This window comes from Nicotiana tomentosiformis, chromosome 2 (genome assembly GCF_000390325.3).
Source record: "Nicotiana tomentosiformis chromosome 2, ASM39032v3, whole genome shotgun sequence".
Taxonomy (NCBI): Eukaryota; Viridiplantae; Streptophyta; class Magnoliopsida; order Solanales; family Solanaceae; genus Nicotiana; species Nicotiana tomentosiformis.
In genome coordinates this window covers 19536669-19548021 of record NC_090813.1, presented here as the reverse complement: position 1 = coordinate 19548021, position 11353 = coordinate 19536669, and the positions used below count along the sequence as shown (strand labels likewise).

The following is an 11353-nucleotide window of genomic DNA, read 5'->3' as shown; positions in this document are numbered from 1 at the left end:
GTGGATTAACTTGATACAAAGCGATAAATTAGATTGCAATTGGAATAAATGATTATAAAATAACTGCAAACCACAGGAATTGGATGATTCCAATTTCGGAATGCCAGCCACCCTTGAGTTGAATATACTTTTATTGACAGAAAAAATATCAAAGAGTAGGAGCTTGGAAAATGTATTACTTATTAGTACTCCCTCCGTTTCAATTTATGTGAACCTATTTACTTTTTCGTCCGTGCCAAAAAGAATGACCTCTTTCCTTATTTGGAAACAATTTATCTTTATGCAATGATTTATAGCCACACAAAATATATGTGCCTCATTTTACACCACAAGTTCAAAAGTCTTCTCTCTTTTCTTAAACTCTGTGCCCAATCCAATGAGTTCACATAAATTGAAACAGATGGAGTATATGTTACCATGTCCCTCATGAATTGTCAAGTTCCATTTATTTATCAGGGGAGATCTACCTTTTAAGATATTATTTTATTATTCTATAAAAAGCAAAAGGACTGTTGGTTCCCTTTTTCTGTGATTTCTGCTATAATGGTTGGTTAATGGCGAGAATTACGGACCCCTGTCGGATGAATTGGCAAAGCTTTCTTCGAGGTTGTTGGGAAAAGGACCGGTTATGCCTTCGGTAAACTCGAGGGCATATCGGATGGTTTCGATGGCTAACTTCGACAACGCTTTGGGTTCGATCATAATTACCATGTGTCGATCTTGGCCGATGATGTTTGGCGTCAGATCGATCTTCGAGCTCGACTTCACCTGATCAAAGATATTTCGACCCTGATCTAATCGGGGAGTTCGGAAGCTCGATCAAATATCGAGCTTGGTTTTACCCGTATATACCCACCTCACTCACAATAACACATATTCTACATCATCCAATGTTTGTGTTGATGGGAGATAACAGGTACTAGGTGGAACAGAAATCAAAAAGATTACATGCTCAACTCCAAAAAAGAAAGAAAGCCCTTTTGGATATTCATTTCTCTAGAGCAAACAACATCATGCAAATACATAGGCATCTTCCCTTCTCTTTTGGATGAGTGGGGTGGCTTCGAAGGCATTATCAAAAGGGGCTACCAAATGCCCGAATCCCTGTAGCAAACCCTAAGATTGCCTTATTCTCTTTCAATCAACAAAATGAGATATGGAAGAGAGAAAAAAAAAGGTCAATACCGTTATAAAAAAACATAGTAACACATATCCTATAAATCAGCAAACATTTAAAAAGATGTAAATTACTAAGAGGAAAGATCATTTCTTGTTTTACTTTCTGCTTTCAAGAATTTTCTCCAAGTCACTATGCCTGCAAGGTATAGCAAGAACACCTTCATGGTCGAAACCAAACTCTTCCTCTGCTCGCTCCAACAACTTCACGAAACCTGGATCCGCTAAATAACTCAATTCTACAACAAACCTCTTCTTTTTTCCATCATCAATTGCATGCACTACAAAGTGGCCTTCCTTGACGTCTTCTGGAGGAGGCAATGAGGCTGCATCTTCGTCCCAATCGTCAACAACATGCATGAAACTGGATCTTCTTGAGAATTGAAGGATTTTCTTCAGCATCTTTGTGATATGCTTTCGACTCGTTGAACCTGCAAACATCCTTAAAGGCGTAATTCTTCAAAACAACTCACGAACAGAAACTCTCGATACAGAAAGAAAGTGGTTAAAGCAAATATATACACAGTTCAGGGAGAACAGGAGACTCGGTTGTGAAATGTATGCATGAGATGAAATGCATGTGAACTACATTAACATGTTACTGAAGCATCACTTTCGGCTTCCTTGTCCTTTCAAGGACAACGTGCAGTTGTTGTAGAAATGTAGAAGCAATAAGAAAGTTCTATTTCATATAGTTTCTTTACATTAAATTTAGGAAGGACATATGGGACCTCTTAGGTAAATGATGTAAAACTATACATAAGAGAGTCGCTGCTGCAAGTACTTTAGAAGGGACCTTTTAGGTTAATGATGTAAAACTATTCATAAGAGACTCAAATGTAGCAAATACTTTAGCAGACAGCACGCATAAAGAAATGCATAGCTACAGTTGCAAATGCTTACAGCAAAATTAAGGAGGCTATTTCCCATCAACAGCACAGTACCCCCAGAAAATGTTGATATAACAAGCACTCCAAGGTATAATATCCGATTTGTTGCCCAGTCAAATTACTTCTCTTTTTTAACTACAATGACTAATTCCAAATACAGGATACTTCAAAATTTTATGGTAATTTTGTCAGTTATTTTGAAGGGAAAAGTGCAGGAATTTGTCGCATGCTGACATACTGCTTACAGCTACAGCTAGAAATTGCCAGTAATTACACCAGTTGAAAATCAAATAATTAGATTTCTCAAAATAATGAATGATGGGTGAAGTGCTGATCAGAATGCGCAAACTTAGATATGAAAAGTTGATAAATGTCCTACTTGAGAAGCTATTGGGAGTAAGGTCTTAAAAGTCACATGTTTAACACAAGTACATCACCCTTGCAACTAGTGGCGGAGCCAGGATTTTCGTTAACGGGTGTCAAAATATTAAAAAGTAAATATACGAAAAAAACCAAGGGGATTCAACATATAGTATATATACGTTAAAAAAAAATTACCTAGCTATGCAGTGTATTTTTCCCGCGAAGGGATGTCAATAGACATCCCTTGGTATAAGGTGGCTCCGCCACTGCTTGCAACAAGCTTCAACTATTATATTCATGCCCATCAGAATGCAGTGATCCCACCATGCTGCCTCAGACAAGGCATTGGCAACAATCACTTCAGGTTAGCTTCATCTTTTCTTGAAATTTGTGGGCCATCACAATAAAATTTCCCGAGTTGTAAAACACATCATCTGCAACATGAACACATCATAGAACAATTTGGCCCTGAGGGTCAACAATCACCAGTAAAAGCACTAGGCAAAATGCAGCTTCCAAGAACTTTTGAGAGAGTCATTTCGAAAGGGACAAACATACTTTTCTAACCTTGACAAGAAAGCTAAGTAACTTAATGAGGTTAATGTTTCTGATAGAAAATTCTAAATCCCTAAGATATTATTCAGAAAAAGGAGAAGACTGGAGAGAAGAAATAACAGAACGAAAATAAACAAAACGAAGTCAAACCAAATACGCAAGACTGCTAACAAATAATTGGAGACTTCTCATAGTTTTCAAGATATGACTGTAGCTTTTTACTGATAGAAAACAGAAAACGAGTACAATACTACTTTGTATGCCTTAACTAAAGATATATGAGTTTTATTCATCATAGACATGATAGGTGCTACAGATGCTATGCAGAGCTTAAAATGGTAATGGAACTGTTTCATATGTAGATCAATATATGGAATTTTATTGTACAAGAACACATAATTTATCTTTCCAACTGCACATAACTCTACATTGTACAAACATGCCAACTAAAGAAGACAAACCTAATTTTATATGCCTAACCAAGTTACCCTACATGTTCAAACATGCAACAGATTATTGTAACAGTTACTACATTCGTTCTGATGGCAAGGTTATGTAGTAGAATTGTTCTAATAGGCTATGACTAGAATGTCCATCTTGTTGGCTGCTAATGATCAATTAGGAAGAATCAAACTTATTTGCAAAAGAAATTCTAACTAAAGTAAACTTCAACAAATATAAGTAAAAGACTTATTGTGGCCAGATACTACGGTGTCCTACTATAATTGACAACACTAAGACGATAATCCTACAAGTGATTCCACAGAAAGTTTATCTTTTAACTCATCAAATACCTCATCTCTATGCAAAAATATCTAGCATGTTGTGGTGAAAATAGCTGAGACAATTCGAGGACAATCAATTTTGGTCCAAAACCAGTAGCAGCTTCACTTTTGCTCAAGTAAGCATGTTACGTTCTAAACATTATCTCCAGGCTGCCTCACATACCATCCAAATAGAGGAACAAGTGGGAAGCGGAGATTGCCTAATAAGGAAAAGGTCATTACTATAAATTTCTCATGTTTGGGTCTTGAATTACCAATTCTAAGTAGAACAAAAGGAGGACTAGTTTAAACAGATCTGTAGCAAGGTAGTTTAAGCATCACCATATACTATTGCAAAAAATACCAATTTAAGCAGACGACCACTTTCATGGAGGGAAGGAAACAAGAAAAGAAAAGAAATAAAGTGTTAATATATAATTAGTCTTAAACTCGCAAATGATACCATATTTCTTTTGACATTTGGGAGGCTTTTGTAATATACTGAACCAACTTCATAAAGTTAATTGCAACCCTGATCCTTCATCCAAAGAAGTGAAAAATAGTTTCAAAGCATGTAAAATCCGAATAAGAGCCCCCTTTTTATGGGAAACTTGAAACAGGTATGCAGATGAATGAAAGTAATAAAAGAATTTTGTTTCCCAAAAATAATTCCTAGAAAAGGGCAAAAAAGGGCAGCCCAGTGCACAAGGCATTCCGCGTTCACGCAAGATCCGGGAAAGGGCCGCACCCTAAGTGATGTGATGTAGACAGCTAGCCTACTCAAATGCAAGCATTAGTGGTTGATTCCACGACTCGAACTCGTGACCTATAGGTCACGCGGAGACAACTTTATCGTCGCTCAAGGCTTCCCAATATGAAATAAATGCAATGCAACGAACAAACCATTATGGTACTAAGCCTTAGCCTATAGCCAAGACCCAACATGATAATAAATCTATTTTTGAATTAAAGGCTGCAGCATATAAACATATAGCTTAAGTGTTCAGAAAAAACATTATTAGGAGGGCATCTGAATTAAGGTAGAAGTGACATCAATACCACATCAGTTAAGATCACATTGCACAAGATAACGCCAACCTCATATTCAGTAGTAATTTATCCCATTTATCCATGTTTTCTATATTAATCTGCAGTAATATGAACAAGCACAAGTATAACGAAACGAATCATACATTTCAATTTCAGAGCAATTGAGGACACTCAATCATACCACTTAGTTGATATATAAGGGAAGGATCTGTATGTACATATCTAACATTGCCACTTACTTCAACATTAAGCACGAGCAAGTTGGATATTAACAATACTATTTGTTACTGCTCCTAAGTATATGCTTGCCTAGACATATGATCAAACACTTGGTCTGCATTCCTGTTCCAGGATCATCTTTACAGAGGAAAACATCGTTTGGTTTCCAAATCATTAAAAACTCACGTCGTTAGGCCAAGCCCAAAGATAGTGGGACTATTTTCAGCTTTTTCTCTTTTCTAAAACAAACCAGCAGTCTTCAGTTGGGGAACATGGAAAATGCTGAAGCCCAAATATAATACTTTTTTTTCTCGTCTTTTTGAAGATTTACAAGCATTTTGTGAGATGGCAAAGAACTTCCGTTTGGAAACATCCTCTATCCACTCCTCCAAAAATCAAATTTTATCTGAGAAATTAAATAAAATTAGACAAGCATATTTTGTTAGAAAAACTTTTTGCAAGTTTCAAATATATAATGTTTCACAAACAAGAAAAGATCTCCTTTTTATTCCTTGAAAAAGCCAATATTTTTGTTCATTAGTGAACCTATAGGCCCAATCCGCTTCAAGAAAAGATCTCCTTTTAAGCTCAAAATAGTTCCAAAAGAAAACACAACAACCACCTAAGGCATTTGGCTACAACTCTAATAGTGCTTCAACTTTTTTTTAGGGATCTTTATATAAATAGCCGGCCATATTAATTATTTACTTATTCTAGTCATATACATAGATTATATATTAATTATACATAATTATACACATACAATACATAAATTATGCATATGTTATACCTATACTGGCTATTTTTAGTTTAAGTTATTGGGTGAGCGGCTATTTGGGTTAATTCTTCTTTTTTTTATGCAAAGATAGTGTATAAATTTTTGGATAAAAAACACAAATAGACAGCCCATTAGTCTTTAGAACTCCTCCTAACCCCAAAAACTAATTTACAGAAAATAACTCTAAAATAGGTAGCCATATCAAATAGGAGTGTCGAATAGAAATCGTTGTATAACAGAAAATAGGCGAAAAGTTCGCTCACTTGGACACTCGTCGAAAAGCAAATATAAAAAGTAAACATTCCCTACATGTGACTAGACGTGCGTGTGTATACCCATATGAAGCAGTGTAAAAAAATTTTATCGTATGCTACACAGGGGCGACTCTAAGGCTTTGGGCAGCAGCGCCGTTGCTTAGGCCCCCAAAATTTAAAAATCCCAAATTTATTTTAAATTTTTATTATTATTACTATATATTGTATAGTTTATATAAATAATTAATATAAAGAAAGGTGTTACAATATATTTTTCTTGTTACTTGATTGAGGTTATTTTATACCAATAAATTTATAAATTATGATAAATTTTTTCCTCATTAACTAGTATATTTGCTTCACTCTTCAATTTTAATTTTTTTTCTTTTTCTATAGGAATTAAGTTGTATATATTGACAACATAATGAATTTATTTTATAATGTACTCTGAAACTGCATGAACACAAAAGCATTCATGCACCGATTTTCTTTTCGTGTAATTCGACATATTATATTAGTTTATTTACAATTTATTTTAGATATTTACCAATGAGTGCTACTTAATATAATGAACTACAATTATCGTTTAAATTGATCAGAAGGAGTAAAATATTTTTGACACTGTCAATGTTCAAAACTTAAGTTATTACGTGTGTAGGCATATAAATTTTATTGGAATTAAATCCGTAAAATAATTTGGACTATATTTTAAATTCAATATATATTAGTCCAAACAAATATTATAGGCTAATATAATTGAATTAATTATATAATTTCAATATATATGGATTAAATAAATAAGTCTTAATCCATTGGGCTAGTCCATTTAGTTGGGCTACAAATGATGAGCCCACTTCATTAGGCCCAATATGTCATCTTCCTGGAGGCCCAGTTTGGTGCCACGTGTCAAACGGCGTGGCGCATCAAGTCAAACGGAAGAGACAATAGGATCATGTCACGTGTCAAAATGACAAGGCATGCCAAGTCAAATTAAAAGGCCAAAGAAACTGTGTCATGTGTGCAAGTAACATGTTCGGGCCAATCAAATGCGGCCTTGTCACACTTCAATTTGATTGGTCGGAAAGAGTTTGTTCTTATCAAAACTCTTCCCTCCCACAACTATAAATATGGGTCTTCATAATCCAAAAAAGGGACCATAAGTTATAACAAGAAGCAAGAGGAAGCTCGTGGATCAAACGATGCAGATTTCTCTAAAAGCTACAAACATCCAAGTGTTCTAAGGATTAAAAGATCAAGACGAAGATTCAAGAACAAGCTGCAAGCCCTTGGATTAGAAATACGTCAAGATCAAGATCAGGCCTCAAGTACTTGGATTAAAATAAATTAAAATTCAAGATTAAGCTCAAAGGCTCTTTTATTTACTGTTGAAAAGAAGAATCAGAGGATTCATAGAGATTGTAACACTCAAATATTTGAAATAAAGTACTACAATTGTTGCAATATTTTTCGGTCTTGATTTTATTTTCTAGACACAATTTATTGTCTACAAATTCTGGCACGCCCAGGGGGACAATCTCTACCTCTCATCTCAACTTTTCAATCATCAAAGTTCAAGAACATTGAAATGGCTTCAAAGAAAATCAACTCCAGTTCAACTTTCACCAAGGCTGCTAATGCCAGGTTCTATGCTAATGTGGAAAGCATCCTCGATGTTACCTTTGGAAGCTTTGGACCAGGTACGAGGAGCAAAGCAAGCTCATTAGGACAACAAGCACCCCAAGTGTCGTCCGCATCAACCCCTGTTTTCGGATCTTCATCCTTAAAAGGAGCAAGATCTTCCACAAACGTACCCGAAGGAGGAAGCGATGTTGCTGAAAAGATCAAGAAAACTCTTGTTCTGCTTGACCTCTCCGGATCCAAGAACTCGGTTGTGAAGGAAGATGATGATGCTTCAAGTGATAGATCCTCCCCACTTACACCGCATAGTGTGAGCCATTCGAAAATCAATCTGTGTGACAGTCCATACTACTCCCCATCATCTACAACAATCACGCAAGCCATGGTGACAAACACTTCATCTGTGGAAGAGCATTTGGCAAACTTGACGGAAGTAATCGTTGGCTTGACCAAATGTACGCAAAATCAAGATGATAGAATCGACAAGCTAACAGATAGGGTGGGAATCTTGATGGAAGAAGAATCCACCCACGCACCTGGAAAACTCCTAGAAGTTCCAGAGAGTGATTCTCCCCCAAGATAAGTAGCATCCGCTAAGGCTATCCCTGTCTCGTCTGAAGGGATGATTCCAATCGATCAACTTAAGGAGTTCATCGAAGGAACTATTAAAAGCAAGTACGAAGTTGCTACCAAGTATTCCCTTACATACGCAAAGTCGTACACTGCAAGGATCGATATGTTGAAGATTCCTGCTGGCTATCAACCTCCAAAGTTTCAGCAGTTTGATGGTAAAGGAAATCTAAAGCAACATGTGGCGCACTTCGTTGAGACATGCAACAACATTGGGACTTATGGAGATTACCTTGTCAAACAGTTTGTCCGCTCACTAAAAGGAAATGCTTTTGATTAGTATACAGACCTGGGATCAACTAGAGCAAGAGTTCCTCAATCATTTTTATAGCACAAGGCGCACTGTGAGCATGGTGGAACTCATAAATACTCGCCAACGGAAGGGTGAACCGGTCATTGACTTTATCAATCGTTGGTGGAATGAAATCCTTAACTGTAAAGACAGGCTTAATGAAGCTTCTGGCATAGAGATGTGAATCCAAGGCATGCATTGGGGATTGCGCTACATCTTGCAAGGTATCAAGCCTAGCACGTTTGAAGAACTTGCAACTCGAACCCATGACATGGAATTGAGCATGGCCTCTGCTGGAAATGAAAGACTGTCCATCTATGAACCTCGCAAAGAGAACGATAAGCAAGAAGTCAGGAAGTGGGGCAAGTTCATACCCAAGTCTGAAAGCAAAGAATCTATGAATGTCAACACATCACCTGTAAAGTTCACGATGAAAGTGAGCAAGAAGCAGAGTATGAAATCCACTTCTTTTCAAGATAAGCCAAGTGGAAAGTTGACTCTAAAAAACTTCAAGAGAAAGAGTACCCATTTCTGGATTCTGATGTGCTAGCTATTTTTGAAGAACTCCTTGAGTTAAATCTCATTGAGCTTCCGGAGATTAAGCGACCAAATGAAGCTGGGAAAACAAATGACCTAAATTACTGCAAATACCATCGACTTGTGAGCCACCCTCTGGAGAAATGCTTTGTCTTCAAGGACAAAGTTATGGACTTGGCTCGCGATAAGAAGATCGTGCTTCAAGATGAGAAAGCAAGCGCAAACCAAGTCTATATCACCTTTAGCTCATTCAGTCCGGATGAATTATGTGGTTTTAAAGAAAGTAAAGATGAAGAATTATTGGAGAACGATAAAGTTGAAGTCAATCAATCTAATGATGATGAAGGTTGGACGTTGGTGACTCGTCGTAGGCACCGCAGAAGGAGCCCACGAAAAGAATCAGTAGAACAACCAACAAGAAAAATGATGGTAAAAAGACCAAGGAGATGGAATCCAGTTAAGCACTTAAAGAAAGCAAAAGTGGAGGTGCACCACCCTCAAAAGCCACGACATCTAGTGACCTTGGAGGAGTTTTTACCAAGTTGGTTCCGCACGAAAATTTCCCGTTGGGGTATTGATGCCTCCTATTGCCATGCTGACGAATGGGAAGAAAAGAGTGATGACCTACCGTTGGCACCATCTTCGGAAAAGCTCACCGAGTCTACTCCTCAAGAAGTTAATGCTTGTGAGGAAAAAGTCACGTTCACAAATGACGATCTTCTTCTAGGTGACACTCTTCATAACCGCCCATTGTACCTGGTTGGTTATATGCGTGATGAAAAGGTAAATCGAATTTTGGTTGATCGAGGATCCTCAGTGAACATTTTGCCATTTCGCACTGTGAAAGAACTTGGTATTCCCATGAACGAACTCTCAGAAAGTCGTGTGATGATCCAAGGATTCAACCAAGGGGGGCAAAGAGCCATAGGTGCGATCAGGTTGGGAATCACCATTGAAGATATGCAATCAAGTGCATGGCTGCATATGATCGATGCAAAGACTTCATACAATGTCTTGCTCGGAAGGCCTTGGATACATGAGAATAAAGTGGTTCCATCTACCTACCATCAATGTTTGAAGTACTACTAGGGTGAAGTCGAGAAGAAGATAGTTGCTGATGATGAGCCATTCACCGAGGCTGAGTCACACTTCGCCGATGCAAAGTTTTACTTGAAGAACCACATTGTGAAGGAGCTAAAAGCTTATGATGGCATGAAAAGCAAGAATGACGAGCCCACAACTAAAAGAGCTGAGGTGATTGCTGGTAGAGCCAAAGTTGTTACTGAGGAGGTACAACCCAACGCGAATAAATCTCATAGAGGAGATATTGTGTACTATGGCAAGAAAGTAAGTCCTACACTCCAATATGTCCCTAAAAGAAAGAAAGATGAAGGCGAATTATCAAATCTCCAAACTAACATGCTAAAGGAGTTAACTCTTCCGGTAAAATGAATTGAGGAAGTAAAGTTGTCCTCAAATCCACTTGCAGGGTTTGTAGCCCAAAATCAGGGTTTGTAGCCCAAAATCATTTGCAAAATGTGGCACTCCCTACAAAGCGAACAGATGAAGGTTTTGATCCTAATACTTACAGGTTATTTGCAAAAGCTGGATACAATCCCAATGAGCCATCAAAGTTAGGGAAGCTCCCATCAAAAGCTGCGACGAGACAACCGCGTAAAGGTTTGGGATACAAGCAACTGTCACCAGTGCGCATCTCCATAAGAAGGGCGAGCATCAATTATATTACTGTAGAAGACGAATCTGCCGCTTTTAACAGGCCTTCTGTCTTTGATCAACTTGGAAAATCAACTTTGAGGACTTCCGTGTTTGAGAGATTGGGTCCATTAAATAAGGTGAAAAAGTTCCACAGAAATTTTCAGAGCATAAGAACACCCGCTTCGCCCAAAATCCAGAAGATCTCTAAGGATTTCCAAAGTTTGGTTCCTTCTAGAATGAGGCGACAAACAAAACTTGTGGTTTCATGCAAAGAAGTATTAAAGGTAAAGCCATATACTGTGGTCTATACTAAGGAACGTGACGAAGATGAAGAAAGTGTGGGTTCTTCGTATCATATTATTGTACAAGGCGAGAATGGTGTTCCATCTTCAATGGAGGATAATGCAGAATTGGATGATGTTTCACCGTATTATCACATATCCTTCAACGATGGGAACTCTCAAGAAGATAAAGATGCAGAAGATGCTCCA

General features: G+C 37.5%; 1 long non-coding RNA gene across 1 annotated transcript; it reads right to left on the bottom strand.

Moving 5' to 3' along the window:
- Positions 1-966: 966 nt before the first annotated feature.
- LOC104097598 (uncharacterized) lies at positions 967-5615 on the bottom strand. Its single transcript, XR_011413724.1, has 2 exons — positions 2625-5615; positions 967-1607 (listed from the first exon to the last, which is right to left on the bottom strand). It is a non-coding gene; the product is annotated as an uncharacterized lncRNA (long non-coding RNA).
- Positions 5616-11353: the final 5738 nt, after the last annotated feature.